This window comes from Triturus cristatus, chromosome 6, assembly GCF_964204655.1.
Source record: "Triturus cristatus chromosome 6, aTriCri1.1, whole genome shotgun sequence".
In the NCBI taxonomy this organism is placed as follows: Eukaryota; Metazoa; Chordata; class Amphibia; order Caudata; family Salamandridae; genus Triturus; species Triturus cristatus.
Genome location: NC_140589.1, coordinates 1,921,054,677 through 1,921,069,675, shown reverse-complemented (window position 1 = coordinate 1,921,069,675; position 14,999 = coordinate 1,921,054,677). Strand labels below are relative to the sequence as shown.

Sequence of the window (14,999 nt, the reverse complement as noted above, 5' to 3'; positions counted from 1 at the left end):
TCGACTGCAGGCCACGGGTCCGGGCCTGGGGGTCGCGTCCACATCATGTGATTTTAGGCTAATCACATAATCTCCCCTGCCCAAATGTGTAATGCTAGTCGGTGCTCCGGCACAGCGCTCCAATACCTTCGGGTCGACGTGGCGCCCACGTGGGGGGCACCCAACAGCCCCGGGCTGGGGAAGGCTTACTGCCGACTGTGGAGCAGGAAACCAGGGTTCGTGCCTGGGGGTCGCGTTCTCATGTGATTTGGGTCAATCACGTATTCTCCCCGTGCCTGAATGTGTCATGTTTATCGCCTGTTCCGGCACAGCGCTTCAATACTTTCGGGTCGCGTTCGCGCTATAGATATGATGGTGCCGACTCCTGTCCCGCATGTCGCACCGGTCGGGTGCAGCGTGGGGAGAGTCAGCGGGGTCGGAATGTGCTGGCTCGCGGTTGGTGGGTTGGCTGGCAGACCGGGCTTTGGCCTAGGAGGCCCTGGGTTGCCTATGCTTAGCGCTCCAAATCTGTGTAACGCAACCCCCCCCCCCCCCCCCCCCCCGCAGCCTTGCAGGGGCATCACTTTCTGTGCAGCACGATCTGGTTCCTGCGAGTGTGAGTTATGTCGCAGTCAGTCATTGTTTTGTTTTAATGTTATCCCGTAAGGGGATGGTTTCAGTTGGGGAACAGCTGCGCCGTTTTTCAGGCCGCAGAAATGCCAAGGGGACACTACTAGTACCCCATCCAGAAAGTGTATTCAAAGCCGAGAGAAGCATGCATCTCATCTTGAGTAGCCACAGCTTTCTCTTCTGCACTTTTTCTGTTTTTAAAAATATATAAATATAATTTCCTTCTCCGTCATGGATCGGTGCAGGTGCAAGCAATTTCGACAATTTAGGGGAGGTTCTCCCCCATTCCAGTTTTCAGCTTTGGTGTGTATTCGGATGCAACTGCGGGTACAAAACTATTGTATTGAGACTATTTGAACAGTTAATGCCAGAAACGCATCAGCATAGGAAGTATGTTTTTATGGAGTCTCCGCATACTCATGCGTGTAGTATTACTACGGTGCTATGGCAATCGCGAGACATGCCTTGATCAAATCACCAACTATTGCAGTGCCTTAGGTGCAATGTACACATGGTTCTCTATCGAGGGGTCTGGTGCGCTGCCCCGGCGGGCGCGGTTCACTCAGCCTGCCTCACCGGGTATTGTTCTGAGTGCAGGTTCTCCGGTGCAGGTCTGCTGTGTCGTGCGTTGGTCAGAGAGAAGGAGAAATGGTTAGGAAGATTGTCCCAGCAGACCGGGCAGCTGTAAGGCAGGATGTGCTGGTAATGGCGAAGATAAGGCGCCGTTTATGTATCACCTGGGGCAGAGACTTTCGACCACGGACTTGGGGGAGCAGTTTCGAATAACGGGCAGAGCCTCCAGCCCATGTGCGGCGCGAACTTCGTCGCAGGCGACCTTGCCCTCCACCCCCCCCTCCCTCCAGCACGTAATGCGAGCAGCGCGGTGCCTGCGGCCTAGGCAAGCGCGTTTGTCGTTGCCTTGCTGCAATTTTGCACAGGCAACGGCCCAATGTTTGGCGGGGCGGGGCCAAATCACGCATGTTCCTGGCGCGCCAGCAGCCACCCTCAGTCACTCCAGCGTGGGGCCTGGGGAGACCTTTTTGAGATTGTGACAGGGGGTACCGAGAGCGGCTGTGGAACTGGGGCTTAAGTGACTTGTTACGGTTGAGCGCTTTCTGGGCCGTTAGCATGTCCCGCTTTCGAGAGAAGTCGTTTTATTTTCAATATGGAATAGGGGGTACATCAGATTGGGGGGAAGAGGTGACACACCAGCGGAGGTGGCCGACGGTTGTGGCGGTCGGGAGTAGCATAGCCCGAGACGCGGGCGCTCAGCTATGGTGTGGGCATTTTTGGCGCTCCAAGGCAGTTTGCCTTGTAAACGCGGCGCTCGGCAGTAGTAAGTCCGGTAGAGCTATTATGGTTATTTAAATGGTGTGTTGAGCACAAGCTCGCGGAGTCGCCCTCCTTCACCATGACCGCCTTCAGCACAAGATCAACACTAGTTCAGTCTCCTCACCTGTGGGTCTAGCATAGGACTTGTGACAGGTTATACAGGCCACTGCGAGGTAGCGCTGCCCTGTTGACTATTATTATAAGTGCAGGTTGTAGAGCATTAGGAACATTACTCAGGCCTTCGAGTGCTCCGCTACTTTGACTAATATTAGGCGGTCGAATTTGGGAGAGGGTGTGGTCCGTCGGCGGCATTGCCGCTTCTGGTGCAGGAAACAAGGGTGCGAGCCTCGAGCTTGCGTCCACACCCTGTGAGTCTGGGCAAATCACTTAATCCCCCCGTGAAGGAGTGTGTAATCTAATTAGCGATGTATAGTGCTCCAAATATTCCGGGCTGAGTTGGCGCGATATATATATGGTGTGCAGTAACGCACAGCCGGCCTGGAACTTGGTGGTGTTGGGAAACCGGTGATTCAGGGTCGCCCAGGCATGGAGGGGTGATCAGCCAGGCCTTGCATCGAGCGGGTCACCTTGCAAATGCACGCTGGCTCGTGGCCGGGCTGCATGCCATAGTCATTGCCTGAGTTAGTTGGGGGCCCTGCAGACCAGTTTTAATCTCTTATTCAATACTTGAAGCTTGCGCATGGCTCACTCGGTGCGGTTGGTGTCCTTCAGCGAAAATTGGCTGTTTACTGGTGTGGGGAGACAGCCCAGCTGTCGTATTCGCAGGCAGGCTGACATGATGTAGAATAGCTCTCGGTGGGCCTTGCAACTGAGCTATGATGAGGAATTCTTTCACTATATGCAATTAAAAGCACTGATCAGCCGATAGATGGGCTTGGGTAGGTAGTGCTCCTCGCGTAGTAAATTCAGGGAGGCGATGATATTTGCGCAGGTGTCGGGTACCGGAGCTCATGTTTTTCGTTTCAACAACCTTGCGCTCACATACACAGACAATTGTATAAGGAAATTGTATCTCTCTATGCGCATTAGAGTAACGCTATGAAGGGTGATCAGGCAGGCGCCCACGGAGCGGAACACCTGTCAGGCGCCTTAAGGCTGTTGCCTTCCAGTGGGCCCACGGCACGTGCACGTTTGACCCAGTTTTCATACGCTTCTGTTGGTCAGCTGGTTAGCCAACAGATGGGCTGGTTGTAGGGAGTGCTTATTTTGCATTGAAGATAGGGACGCATGACATGTGCTCAGTATCCCATGTATCGGGGAGCTCTAGTTTCACGTTTCTACTCCGGCGTCACATCATTTACATTTCTACATTGCGTGGTGTCTCAGTGCGCGGAGATTCGCCATGAATAGTGATCAGTCAGGATTTCAGGTGCGGAACACCTAGTAACGACGCGGTGTGCTGGTGGCCGGTCTGCTTGCCAGGGGGGATCGCCAGAGCGAGCTGTTTAGCCCTGCAGATTAGTTAACTGTTACACGATCCTTGAACCCTGCGCAGGGCTCCCTCTGCTCCGTTGGTGTCGTTATATTAGCCGTTCACTTTGGGTGCCCGGTAATTTCATGAGTGAGGCAGTGGAACCTATACCACTAGGGCTATCATGACGGTCTTTTGTTGGATCCTGTTGAAGGTAGGAGTACCCATTTTCGCAGTAACGGTGTGCTCCCATGTGGTAGGAGTTGGCTCATCGGTTACATTTAGCTTTCCTCCTGCCGAAGCTATCCTCCTAGCCTTGGGAGGGGTGGGGGGCGGTTTTGCCTCTTTTGGCTTCTTGGAGTTCAAGGGAAATAGAGGCGTGTCAGCTCCCCAAGCTTGATTGCCACGTTGCTGCGCTTCATGACAGATGTTGAATGTCTCCAGACAAGTGCTGCTTGCAATTTTGATCATGTGGTGGATTTAGCATTTTATGTCCTGGGACACTGAGCGGTAAGCTTGCTAGCATTAGGACTAATGCTTCGTTAGTAAGGGAACCCCCCTGGGTTAGGTGTGCACGGCTAGGATCTGAGGGTAACCAGCAAAGGCTTGCTTCCAAGGTTTGTGAAGTGGATCAGATGGGCCAAGCTGTGCTGCACAGCACCACGCATATTCTATAGGTCGCAGTTTGAATACTAGTTCCTATGCACAGTCAATGTTAGGTTTTGATTCCTACACGCCTGCACACCTTCGCGTATATTGTACATTCGGGACACATGTTACACGTTGAAAGGACGTCCGTTGTTATTTACTCGAGTGTTATTGGTTATTTCCTGGGTTATCCGCAGGTGTAGAGCGTTAGGCTCTTGTTGTATTTCCATCGGGTCTGTTTGATGCGGAATGGTGGATTTTGGGGCACAGCCGCGTGGTGGGTCTTTCCGTGTCACACTGCCTGCCTTTAATCTCGCGGTTTGTCACACACGGTTTTAAGACGATGATTGAGTTGTTAGTACTGTTCTTAGTATTGAACACACCAGGTATTTGTGGTACTGATATTTGCACCCAAACAATAGGTACTCTAGGACACATATCCTCCATTACACACATCTCCAGACAGGACTGCCCCTCACTGCCCCCTCTCCCCCCCCCCCCAATTTTGGAGCAATAGGGGTCCAAATACTGGTGGGGTTGGCAGGCTTTGACAGAGGTTGGCGGCGAGCTCGCACATCATTCGGCTCATAGGATGATTCCGTTGAGTTTGGGGCAGGTCACAGGCCGCTTCTTCACGCTGTGTTTGTTCTTCGAAGTATGGTCGGGTCAAGTGACGGAGTAGAGCAATCATCGCATGGTATATCTGGGCATGGAGGAATGCCAGGCAAGATTGTAGCGTAGGCAGGTAGTGGTACTTATCGGGGATTGGATGTTTGTCTCAATGGCATGCCGCCATGCAAAGGGACCATGTACCGAGGTCACGTACATCAGGCAGTGACAGGTCAACAGGGACCATTTGTACTAGAATTTACAGGAGTGGTTCCCGCCACGGTTGGTCAGATGGGAGGCTGTCGTCTTTATTCGCACTGGATACCCGTACTCCAACACTCCTATTTTAAGCTTAGGATGCCTGTTGACGCTGTTAGACCGGCTCTTAGCTATTAAAATGGATGTATGTCGTTACAACGCACACTTTTACAACGCATGCACTTACAACGCATTTTTTACAACGCATAATCCACTACAACGCATGACATTAAAACGCATGACACTACAACGCATTTTTAAAAACTACCTTTACAACGCATTTCCATTACAACGCATACTACCTTTACAACGCATACCATTACAACGCATAATATTAAATTGCATTTAAGGTAAGTATTAGATAGTATAGGGGTAAAAGTTACTTTTCTAACTCCAGGGGGTGCAACAGTAGGGTAAGTGTTGGATAGTATAGGGGTAAAAATTACTATTCTAACTCCAGGGGGTGCAACAGAAGGGTAAGTGTTGGATAGTATAGGGGTAAAAATTACTATTCTAACTCCAGGGGGTACAACAGTAGGGTAAGTGTTGGATAGTATAGGGGTAAAAATTACTATTCTAACTCCAGGGGGTGCAACAGTAGGGTAAGTGTTGGATAGTATAGGGGTAAAAATTACTATTCTAACTCCAGGGGGTGCAACAGTAGGGTAAGTGTTGGATAGTATAGGGGTAAAAATTACTATTCTAACTCCAGGGGGTGCAACAGTAGGGTAAGTGTTGGATAGTATAGGGGTAAAAATTACTATTCTAACTCCAGGGGGTGCAACAGTAGGGCAAGTGTTGGATAGTATAGGGGTAAAAATTACTATTCTAACTCCAGGGGGTGCAACAGTAGGGCAAGTGTTGGATAGTATAGGGGTAAAAATTACTATTCTAACTCCAGGGGGTGCAACAGTAGGGCAAGTGTTGGATAGTATAGGGGTAAAAATTACTATTCTAACTCCAGGGGGTGCAACAGTAGGGTAAGTGTTGGATAGTATAGGGGTAAAAATTACTATTCTAACTCCAGGGGGTGCAACAGTAGGGTAAGTGTTGGATAGTGTAGTGTAATATTATGCGTTGTAATGGTATGCGTTGTAATGGTAGTATGCGTTGTAATGGAATGCGTTGTAAAGGTAGTTTTTAAAAATGCGTTGTAGTGTCATGCGTTGTAATGTCATGCGTTGTAATGGATTATGCGTTGTAAAAAATGCGTTGTAAAGGTAGTGCGTTGTAAAAGTTGCGTTGTAAAGGTTGTTCCCCATTAAAATCACCTATGTGCCTTGGCATGGTTTGTCTCACATCAGGGCCAGTTGGGGGTTACTGTTCAGGACACGGTTAGACTTCTTGAACATAGACTTGTCAACCTCCTCCTAGGAAACCATGATTAGCATGAAGGTATTGTACCATGGAGAGCCAATGGTTGTGGGTTCGTGCACAACAGTAGCAAGGGAATTACAGTCTGCTTCATCAGGCCACATGTTCCATCATTAGCACCAGCAGCTGTAGAGCTCCTATTTTCACTCGGGACTGGGACTGGCAATGTCTAACTCTTACAGCCAGACATGGAATAGGCAAAGGACATACCTTGTTGAGGCAGTAGTATTGTCTGTCTCGCTTCCAGGCCAGTTGGGGGTTACCGTTCTGGGTACGGTTCGACTTTCTGGTTGCGTTTGGATGCTTGGACAGCACCTGTCCAAGAGGACATGTAGCACGGCGATAAGTGGTTCAGTTGCTCCAGTTATTTGTGTTAACGGGCAGGTGAGGCAGCAGAACTTAGAGGGGCTTGGGTCTGACCTCTGGTTCAAGGGCGGAGCCTGGTAAGCTCACTTAGTAGCCCGTCCTTGAGTTCGGCGAAACAGGTACCATTGATGTGAGTAACGGTAACGGGCAACTTCTCCCGCCCTCCAGCACTGGCTGGCAGCTATGCAGGTTGTGGAAGTGGCCTTCCAACAGGGGCGACTTGGTCCATATGATTGGGGGAAACTCCTGGGAAACATATTTGGGCTACAAAGTAGCAGGAGAACTATTGGCTTTCCCAATATTCAACATAGAGAGGTACTTATGCTTTGGTTCCCCCCGGGTCACGCTGCCTTGTCTGCTCCCTGGTATACTAGCCGAAAGTTGGGAGGGCAAGGCTTCACATAGGGTGGTGACTGTCGGAAGGTGATGGCACACTCCGACTAGTGCTAGACTCAGATAACTGAGGAAAGAGGAGATATAAACCTTGTCATCTCTTAACTCACTCACATTGGCACCTCCTGGCAGGAGTGGCTTGGAATAGGTTTTGTTCTTCAGCCAGGCAAAGGTATCATTGGACCATCGCCTATTCTTAGGCAGGTTAATTCAGTCATAAATCCATGGGGAGTTTAGAATGGTGGTGACTGTTGGAATGCGATGGACATACTCCAACTGAGTGAAAGAGGAAGTAAGGCGGGCTTCTCAACTCCCACCTCCTCCCGCATTGGCACTGTCAGGCAGGAGTGTCTTGTCAAAGGGATTGTTTTTCAGCCATGCAAAGGCAACATTGGACCAACGCCTAGTTATAGGTTTAAGGTCATTTCAGTCAAAAATCCACGGGGGAGTTTAGAAAGGATGGGGGCACCTGTCCTGATGGTGCATGCTGGCCGCCGGTCCGGTTGGGCGTAGACTTGTTTTGGCTGGACCTGGGAGGTAAAAAGGCCTACCTGGGGCCGTGCGCAGTTGCGCAGAACAAAGAGGTCTTGGCTTCATCAGGCATGGTCTTATGCACGCCAAGTCCACAGGGTGCCTGGAGGGAGATGGGGTGCACCTCTCTAGTTTAGGCATGGATCTTTTCCTACTGGACCTAGGGGAAGCTTTGGCTGCAGCAGGTTGTAAGTAATTAGGTCTACCTTGGTGGGGGGCCCTGGTAGTGACGGTGGCCACTCCCAAGGCTGTGGAGGAGTTACACGATCCAGGGTCTGCACATACCAAGGGGTACATCATGCAGCAGCACCGCGGGGTGCTAAGCCAGGATACCCAGGGATGTTTTAGCGTTGTCCCCTGGAAGAACGACGGCGCCCCGTTAGCCGACAGGCGGTTGTGGGTCTGAGCAACCGGGGGCTGCCATGTATGCTCCGCCCACCTTTCACGGGGGTGGCATGTGAAGCAAGTGGACTGGGGGTCCACGGATGGGAGGGGTGGCCCCTCCCAATATTTGGTATACACCATTTGGCGTTGCCATGGTGACTTTAGGCTTATCAGACGGGCAGGCGGCATAGGGGCTGGCCTGCCCTGGGATCGCCCGTAAGATAACCCACCATGTTTGCATATGGGTTATGCTAATAAACCTGCAGCAATATTTCTCCACCTACAATACAGTGTCGTGTGATTTATTTATGTACTTATGTGTTTTGTGACAACTGTTGCCGATATTGGCACTATGTAAGGCTGCCCGGGGGGGGGTTGCGCAGCAGCCCCCCCACTAAAAGGGCGGCCGCCTTAGTGCCACAGGAAGGCACAGGGGTGAGAGGTCTAGTCCCTGGGTCCGTCAGGGGAGACCCCAGCAGATGGCGACTTCCGGCGGGAGCGGGGAGGGGACAGGGGTATTTATACGGTCTCCGCCCCTTCCTCGCCCTCTTGTCCCTCTCGTTCGCCTTGCCCGCCCCTCCGCTTACCCAGCGTCCGGAGGTTTTCTAACATGTTACTTTGTGTTGCAGGAGGAGTTACAGGGCGATCCAGGGTCTGCACATACCAAGGGGTACATCATGCAGCAGCACCGCGGGGTGCTAAGCCAGGATACCCAGGGATGTTTTAGCGTGTCCCCTGGAAGAACGACGGCGCCCCGTTAGCCGACAGGCGGTTGTGGGTCTGAGCAACCGGGGGCTGCCATGTATGCTACGCCCACCCCTCACGGGGGGGGGGGGCGTGTGAAGCAACTGTTGCCGATATTGGCACTATGGAGGCCGCAAGCGCGAGACACCAAAAAGGGGGGCATCTAACAAGGGGGTGTTCGTGCTGGAAGAAGCTAGGAACCAAGGCAAGAAATGCATGTTTATGATTCATGTTTCAAAATAAACCGCGGCCGTTATGCACCAGCTCGGACTCTGAAATTGATTACACAAAGCCCAGGTAGGTTGGTGCCTGGGCAAGGCCGTAGGCGGATCGGGGTGGGGTCATTTGCATGTCTGGGAGGAGTTAAGATTTCAAATACACCTATATTCGAAGGAGGGGGCATTTTACACAGCCTGCCCGGCTACTGTTTCATAGTTACAGTGCTTTAAATGGGCCGGTACTCACCGGTACTGAGTACCGGCACTTCTTAGATTTGTCACTCTGAGTACCGGCACTTCTCTACTGCCCAGGAGAGTACCGGTACTCATGAGAGGTAGGCTCACTGGCTGAGGGTGCTAATGATTAGGAGTGGAACTGTCTGGCAGCCAAGGCGCCGCTTCTGTAGCCCCGATCTGAGCCCCTGCTGAGATATTCAGCAGGGCTCATTTGAATAATGTCCGGTGCTCACCGTCACCCTGTGCCTGACACAGCAGGGTCGAAATTCATTTTACCTGCTGGTTTGCGCGTGTGATGTTCAAAGCGCAGCACTTCAGGTAGTGAAAAGTCAGTGCAGGGTAATACTTTAATCATAAAAATGTTATCAGGGGCAAGGGCGGCGGATTCTCACACCTCCCGCACTTTCTCTCGATCAGAGGGTTAATGCCCAGACAATGCGATCGAAGAGGCCCCTGGAGCGCTAATCCAAGTGCTTTCTGCACTGGCACCTACTTCCTAACGCCAAAAGCCTCAATGACCCTGTCTGTACAGAGGCTTTCTTGACGAGACACTGCAGCACGGCTCGCTGTCTGACTCTGAAGAAGAGACAGGCTAGAGAGCCCCGCGGTGCCGGCCAGCAGCTCCTCGGTGGATCGCTCTGACAGCTCTAAAGAGATTCAGCTAAATCAGATATTAATTTAATAATTTCCTGCTGCTGACATTTAAAATGTTTGTTACGGAACTGATTAGGGGGCTCCAGCACAGCAGAGAGCCTTGCAAATGGGCAAACTAGAGTGGTCTGTCTGCGCTGAAAATGCGCTATGTCCTGTCTAAACTAGCAGTCTTGCTGATTTATTAGTAGCGCAAAGTGTTTAACATCCCTGCTTGATAGCGACACTATGAAGCAGCAGCCTTTATTTCTCAGCACAGTTAGACTCGCTAAGTCAGAGATAAGTCATGTGATTATTGTTCCCTCTGTAGAGAGGTCAGAATTTTCTCTCCTGGCAGTTTTCACTCTCATCATTAAGTAGCATAGAGGGTTAATGTGCCTCCTTCAAAAAAGCATATTGTATTGTACTGTATCGTATGTGGATAGCTCAGTGAGTTGCTGTTTTTGTTACAGAGATCCCTTTGTTACGTGTGGTTTAGCCGCACCTGAAGCTGAGGTTGGGGTGGAGGGTGCTGATTTAAAAAAAAAAAAAAAAAATAGCTTTTGTGACAACTGTTGCCGATATTGGAACTATGTAAGGCTGCCCGGGGGGGGGTTGCGCAGCAGCCCCCCCCTAAAAGGGCGGCCGCCTTAGTGCCACAGGGGTAAGAGGTCTAGTCCCTGGGTCCGTCAGGGGAGACCCCAGCAGATGGCGACTTCCGGCGGGGGCGGGGAGGGGACAGGGGTATTTATATGGTCTCCGCCCCTTCCTCGCCCTCTTGTCCCTCTCGTTCGCCTTGCCCGCCCCTCCGCTTACCCAGCGTCCGGAGGTACAAAGGGGGGGCTTAGGTTTTCTAACATGTTACTTTGTGTTGCAGGAGGAGTTACAGGGCGATCCAGGGTCTGCACATACCAAGGGGTACATCATGCAGCAGCACCGCGGGGTGCTAAGCCAGGATACCCAGGGATGTTTTAGCGTTGTCCCCTGGAAGAACAACGGCGCCCCGTTAGCCGACAGGCGGTTGTGGGTCTGAGCAACCGGGGGCTGCCATGTATGCTACGCCCACCCCTCACGGGGGGGGGGCGTGTGAAGCAACTGTTGCCGATATTGGCACTATGGAGGCCGCAAGCGCGAGACACCAAAAAGGGGGGCATCTAACAAGGGGGTGTCTGTGCTGGAAGAAGCTAGGAACCAAGGCAAGAAATGCATGTTTATGATTCATGTTTCAAAATAAACCGCGGCCGTTATGCACCAGCTCGGACTCTGAAATTGATTACACAAAGCCCAGGTAGGTTGGTGCCTGGGCAAGGCCGTAGGCGGATCGGGGTGGGGTCATTTGCATGTCTGGGAGGAGTTAAGATTTCAAATACACCTATATTCGAAGGAGGGGGCATTTTACACAGCCTGCCCGGCTACTGTTTCATAGTTACAGTGCTTTAAATGGGCCGGTACTCACCGGTACTGAGTACCGGCACAGTTAGACTCGCTAAGTCAGAGATAAGTCATGTGATTATTGTTCCCTCTGTAGAGAGGTCAGAATTTTCTCTCCTGGCAGTTTTCACTCTCATCATTAAGTAGCATAGAGGGTTAATGTGCCTCCTTCAAAAAAGCATATTGTATTGTACTGTATCGTATGTGGATAGCTCAGTGAGTTGCTGTTTTTGTTACAGAGATCCCTTTGTTACGTGTGGTTTAGCCGCACCTGAAGCTGAGGTTGTAGTGGAGGGTGCTGATTTAAAAAAAAAAAAAAAAAAATAGCTTTAAAGGCACCTGCTGCAGAGTTTGACTTCCTTGTTGCTCAAATGAGTGTGATTTCTGATATTTGTCTATTTCCATTGACTTCATTCCACGATTTTGGTTGCAAGAAAGTGCCACTCTAAGTGTTACACAGCTACTTGTTGCCCGACTCTCGTAAATCCACTGAATCTATGAAAATGTCACACATTAGCAATCTAAAAACATTAGCAGCTAAACTCAAATGAGTGCCATTTCTGATATTTATATGATTCCCTCGTCTTCATTGCTTAATTTTGCTCGCAGGAAAGTGTCACTCATAGTCGTTGAAATGTCACTCATAATTACAATGAAAACATGAAAATGTCACACATAGCAATCTGAAAACTTGGCAGCTATGGGGTCCATTCAGGCCCTCTGCTGTCAACCACATTCACAATATCCTCTGCATTTGCGCAAACACAGGAATCATGGCAGTCCCCTGGCAGTGGCAATTAAAAAAGCCATGGTGAAGAGTATAACATGGCTTTTAACATATCAGAGTCTTTTGTGTGTGCTTATGTTTGTGTGTTTGCCTGCATTTGTATGCCTGTTTTTTGTAAGAAAAAAGCAAGAGAGAGAATCAAGACACTCTCAGGAGGTATTTTAAAGAAAATGGGTGGCACTTTGTGTGTACATGTCTGCGGCGACAAAGGTTCATGAATAACGTAGTAGGGAGGATTGGTGGGTGAGTTAGTGGATGGATGAGTGAGAAAGGGTGGATGTATAGATGGATGAATGGATGGATGAGTGACTGGATGGATGAGTGAATGAATGTATGGGTGAAAGAGGGTGGACGATTGGATAAAAGGGCAGATGATGGGTGGATAAGTGAAAGATTGGATGGATGAAGGAAAGGGAGGGAGGATGGATGAGTGAAAGGAGGGACTGAGTGAAAGGGTGGATGGAATGAAAGGGTGGATGGTATAAAGGAGTGATAGGGTTGGTGGATAGATGAGCAAAAGGATTGATGGATGAGTGAAAGGGTGGATAAAGAGATGGATGAGTGAAAGGATGAATGGATAGGTTCAAAGATGGATGGATGGATAGGTTTGGATATGTAAATGTAAATGTCTTGTAAAGCGCACTGCTGCCCTGAGGCGTCCTGGCGCTGTAGACCGCTGGGGAACCCGTCCTGGCTATCCCTGTGAGATGGTACCTCCAGGGTATCTCCAAGGTGAAACCAGGCATCCCCGGCGAATGTGGGGGGCCGTTGTGGAGATGAAGCAAGCTAATGCCCAGAGTTGCCGAGTGTGTTCCTGGTTAGAGTAGGTACCGAGGCAAGAATTATCGAGTCCGTTTTGACCCTGGTCCACGACCCTGCCGCGTCGGGAATTGAACCCTGGTCCCTGGGCGAGTCTCTGCTTGCGGATCTGCCGCCTCTAACCAGTGAGCCACACCTCTCCACTGGGGTGGACAGGCGGAATGGTGAAAAACTGAATGATGGATGAAAAACTGAATAGACGATAGAATGTAAAGGGTAAATGGTGGACGTCAGCAGGTAAATGGTAGGATGAAAGGATGAATAGATAGATCGATGGAAGAGATATCTTCTGGGGGGGGGGTCATGATGATTTGCTTCATTTGCTTGGTGCCATAAGAGCTTTGGATTGAAGTGCGGGTATTTTCAGTTTCTTCCTACTCACGTGCTCAAAAATATAAAGTATTGTTCCAAACAACATCAATTAACAGTATGGCATTAAGAAGGTGCAACTATTGTAAAAAAAAGGATATGTTAACATATTATCGCATTTCTCTTTAATTTTATGTAATGAGCTAACCTGCTTTGTTTATATAAACACATTTATCATGTGTTTTGGTGTGTGCTGCAACTATTATGGAAGTTGTTAAGTATCATTATGTCTTGCCCTTAGCCCCGCCCCTAGCCCCGCCCACTCACTACACCTTTAGCTCATTTTAATGAGTACCTGCACTTATTTTTTCCTATTTAAAACACTGCATAGTTATAACAACCCTGGGGGGCCACACACGATGGGAAACAAGATAAACTTTCTGTTGGACCCACAGGTCATGAGGTTGGATCCTTGCACGGCCTACTCGGCCTTTAATCTTTCCCAGGTCGATAAGATAGCTAAAAGCAGCAGCTGTTATTTATAGGGCATAGCAACCGAAAAGTGCAGTTCGAAGCGCTAAGTAAACTATTCTTTATTACTAGAATCCAAATAGCCGACTCTTGTGGGGTATTATTGTCATTCTTCGGGTCTCCGGGCCCCATACAGCGCCCCGCACGTGCGTTCACACACTGCTATGCAGCACCCCCCCCCCCCACGTGCGTTCACACACTGCCATGCAGCACCCCCCCCCCCACGTGCGTTCACACAATGCCATGCAGCGCCCCCCTCCCCCCCCCCCCCAGTGTTCACTGTTGTGTATCACACGCCTGAAGCGCCTCTAGGCGCTCGCTGCAGCCTGTCAGTTTCAGAGGCGCGAGTGAACGCGGGTCTCTCCTCCGAGAGGTTCTCGGGCCCCCAGTGGTCCTGGGGCCCCCAGTGCCTTCTCACGTTGATCTTCAGTAACAGCCAGAACTGGTCGGCGCAGAAGTCATTGTGCAAGAGAAATATGCGGAAGTGCGAGGTTTGATGCTCTCTGCACGCACAGTGAGCAGCGGCCACTCCCGGGGGGAGCCTGGACTCGGACCCCCAGGGGCCCCGGCGCTAGATGTCTTCTACTGTGCAGTAACCGTGTGCAGGGGCCACTCCCGGAGGGAGCCTGAACTCCGACACCCTGGGGCCCCGGCGCTAGAGGGTTTCCACTGTGCACTCAGTGTGAGCAGGGGCCACTCCCGGAGGAGACCCTGGACTTTGAGCCCCGGGACCCCCGTCACCCACAGGACTCCCCAGGTATGTCTGCCCTTTCAGGGGCCCTCGAACCCCCCTTGCACGTTTGCCCTTTCATCGGCCCCTGCCTCCCCCCTCACCCGTTTGACTCGGGCCCAGGACCCCCAGGCCCACCTAGGTATGTCTGCCCTTTCAGGCTCCCCGGCGCTAGGGTCCTTCCACTGTGCAGTGACTGTGAGCTGGGGCCGGTCCAGGAGGGGGCCCTGGACTCAAACCCCCAGGTATGTCTCCCTCTCTTACTGTCCCTTCCTTTCCCTTGCTGTCTTCTGTGCGGTCTCTTACACAGTCTTTTAGCGGCCTCTGTCGTCTCTTGGTCTGTCTCTGGCCTGCCCTTGCTGTCTCCTGTACAGCCTCTTAGCTAGCCTTGTTGATTCCTGCTCTGTCTCTAACACAGTCTCTTAGGTGCCTCTGCCATCTCTTATTCTGTCTCCTACCTGCCCTTGCTGTCTCATGCACTGTCTCTTACACAGTCCCTGCTCTCTTTGCTCTTTCTACTAGCTTGCCTGCCTTGCTGTCTCATGCACTGTCTCTTGTGCTGTCTCTCAGCTTCCATTGATGTCTCCTGTGCTGCCTCTCATACCTGTCTCTTATGTGCCTTTGCCG

General features: G+C 51.0%; 1 protein-coding gene across 1 annotated transcript in view; it reads left to right on the top strand.

Annotated features, from left to right (window-relative positions):
* The first annotated feature begins 14,139 nt into the window (after positions 1-14,139).
* LOC146822470 (NACHT, LRR and PYD domains-containing protein 3-like) overlaps positions 14,140-14,999 on the top strand; it is a 580,768-nt gene continuing 579,908 nt past the window's right edge. Inside the window, exon 1 of the mRNA XM_085613585.1 lies at positions 14,140-14,399. The gene's annotated coding sequence lies outside the window, so the exon portion shown is untranslated. The remainder of the gene's footprint in view (positions 14,400-14,999) is intronic.